The sequence below is a fragment of the Herpailurus yagouaroundi genome, unplaced genomic scaffold (genome assembly GCF_014898765.1).
Source record: "Herpailurus yagouaroundi ecotype Mexico unplaced genomic scaffold, PumYag 164, whole genome shotgun sequence".
NCBI classification, from domain to species: Eukaryota; Metazoa; Chordata; class Mammalia; order Carnivora; family Felidae; genus Herpailurus; species Herpailurus yagouaroundi.
The window spans coordinates 3,315,039-3,318,410 of NW_024412405.1; positions in this window are offsets into that span (position 1 = coordinate 3,315,039).

The window sequence follows — 3,372 nt, forward strand, 5'->3', positions numbered from 1 at the left end:
GTGTGTCCTATGGGAACCCAAGCTCTTGCCCTTGGTCCCCAGCTCAGCTCTCCCGCACCTGCACCTGCTGTCCTTGTTGACGCCCATGGCTTTGGCCGCACAGACCTTCCAACGCAGAAGGGAAGTGTTCCGTCCCTTGCATTTCCTCCTCAGGGACCCTGGCCCGTTTTACATGCGTCTCTGGATTCCAACGCCTCCCTCTCCACAGATGCCCAGGAGGAGATCCAGGCCTACCTCACCGGATGACTCCTCGTGGTTGTCACGACTGGGCCTGCTGCCACCCCCCGCTCCCGCTCTGCTCACACCCGTGACCCCCACCCTGCTGGTCCCCCCCAACTCCCGTTCAAAGACTGCTTCTTCCCTGGGCCCCCAGTGGGCTCCTCCTTCTGCCCTTCCCAATGCCAGTGTGATCTGGGCAGCCGGGCCTTCCTCTCACTCACCCTCTTGGCATGGCTCTAGCAGCCTGCCCGGGCCCCCAAACTCATCTCCTGTCCAAACCCCTCCGACAGTCTGCCGACATCTTTCCTTGGGTGGCTGGGTCACCTCTCCATTCTCCCTCTGCTACCTTCTCTCAAGAGAGGGCTCTGTGGGTTCCAGTCGCCCCGCAAGACTTTCCAGTAGCCATTTCTGACTCTGCCCCTCCTCCCGCATGCCCAAACTCTCGCCAAGGTCTACTGAGCCCTTAGTTAAAACTAAAATTAATTATTTTCACCCCTTTGACCATTGAACAGATTCTTGTGTTACAAAATTCAGAAAACCCGTCTTCCACCCTGCCCTAGCCCAGATCCGCGCTGTGACTTACATGCCCACCTTACAGCATATCCTCAAATGTGATTATGGGTCACTGTAAACAGAGCTGACACGTTCCTGTTCCTGTCACATATATCCTGCTATTCATTTACACCACCCTTACACCTACTGGGTTTTAGATGGGTGTGCCTTGTTTATAAAAGGGGCACTTGGCTGTTAGCACTATAATGTTTTAATTATTTAATTTAATGTTTGAAATTGTAATCCAGGGGCGCCTGGGTGGCTCAGTCGGTTGAGCGCCTAACTCTTGATTTCAGTCATGATCCCAGGGTCATGGGATCGAATCCTGCATCTGTCTCTCTCTCTCTCTCTCTCTCTCTCTCTCTCTCTCTCTGTCTTTTTCTCTCTCTCCCTTTGCCCCTACCCCCTCCCTCTCCCGCTCTCTCTAAAAAAGCAAAACAAAATAAATGCTTTGAAATTGTCATCCAGTCATGATTCGGAACACCATCTGTATATTTCCTTACAGGCTAAGATGGATAGATAGGTAGGCAGGTAGCTGGAGGCATAGATAAAATTTGATCAGTTCCAAATTGTTGGCATTCAACTTGCTTCCACATTTTTCTTATTCCAGGCAAGACTGAAATGAAGCTACTTCAATACATATCGTTTCACATATGTGTATTTGTCTCTATTGCAATCATCAATGCGATAAATACCCTCATAAAGAAATCACTTCGCACATGCACAAGTAATTCCTAGAAGCTAAATCATGGGTCCAGGCATGTGGGCATTTGCCACTCTGATAGATACAGTCAAGCTGCTCAGCACACGTGTTTCTGTTGGTACCACCACAGCCCTGTGTGGGAACCTTGCCCAACATTCTGGCAAACACACTGTGTTATCAAATTCTCAATCTGAGCCAATCTGATAGGTGAATGATTGTACCACTTTGTGGTTTTAATTTGCATTTATCTTATTATGTGAAAGGTTAAGCAAACTTTCATATATTTAAGACTTTCTTGCATGTACTTATGTTATCATGACATCTGTGCTCAGTTCCTTCACCCATTTTTACACTACAATTTTGGATTCTTTATTAAATTGCCTTACAGGAGCCCTTAAGGTATTATACAAAGACATAAGAATTAGCACTTTATCTGTGATGCTGGCTATGCTTTCTTCCCAGTTCACTTTCTGCACTTTGACTTTGCTTTTACTGTATTTTCTCCCTGCAGGATTGTTTCAGAAAGTCAAAGTCATCAATATTTCTTTCATTTTCTCCTACATTTTATGGTTTTGTGTTTTAATGCTTAAATCCTCAATTCAACTGACGTTTTAGTGAAAGGAGACAGGCATTCAAATTTAATGTGTCTGCAGGGGCGCCTGGGTGGCTCAGTTGGTTGAGCGTCCGACTCTTGATTTCAGCTCAGGTCATGATCTCACGGTTCGTGAGTTGGAACCCCGCGTTGGGCTCTGTGCTGATGGCTCAGAGCCCGGAGCCTGCTTCGGATTCTGTGTCTCCCTCTCTCTCTACCCCTCCCCCATTCATGCTCTGTCTCTCTCTGTCTGAAAAATAAATAAAACTTAACGTGTCTTCAGATATATTTTCCAGGTATGCAAACCCCGTTTATTGGATAATCTGTCTTCTCCCCCAGTGAGGTAAAATGCCAGCCTTGTAACGCACTCACTCATTTCCCTGTGTCATTGGATCTTTCTGCACTTAGTTGGCCCTTTGATTTAGCAATTTGCATGTAGTTTCTCTTCTTCGGTGAGCTTCCAGAGGGCGCTGTCGGGTCTGAAAGTGCATTTCCTCTTCCTGATGAGCTCATTGGTTAGCCTCCCCCCCCCCCGCCCCCCCCCCCGTGCCATGCCGGCAGAGGATGGGAGCTGCTAGGGTCAGAGACTCGAGACACAGACAACAGTGTGACTGGCTTCTTGTTCCCTCCCCAAGTACCACGGGGGTGCCATGGAGAAGCCCGGTGCATGCTACCTGTGCAGAAGGTTATCACAGCTCACTCAACGGGCTGGGGGAACCCACCTCTTTTGTAGCAGGAAAGAAGCAAGCCTGCCGATTGTCCTGGAAGGCGCCATCGCTTCGTATCTCAGGGCGGCTGTCTGCAAACACACTCCTAGAAATGGCTTGAAGGAAGGGAGGTCGCCATGTTTATTTCTCTAACCCAGCCAGCGGTGTGGGAGCCCAAGAGACCCAGGGAACGAGCAGGCACCACTGGGTGGCTGGTGTCGGCTTGCACTTTTGTGCCCACGGGACCACACACGGTATCTGGCACAAAGGAAATGCTTGAAATATATTGATAACTTTGCTCGAATCAAATATTTCACTGGGTTAGTATGAATTGGGCACCAGATAGCATAACCAGAAAGCACGTACCCGTGTTATTTCATACTATGCAAACAGTTCCTTAGCCCACAGACTGAGGTGGGATCAGAACATGGGCTTTTTTAAAAATCAACCTAACACTGGACTTAACAGAATTAGTAATGTTTGACTAATTACAACTGATTTCCATGGAAAGAAATTTGGAGAGTGTGTTTACTAGTTTAATTCCCTAGGATGTGTTCAGTTTGGAACAGGAGGGTAGGAGGGTAGCTTCGAAAGGCATG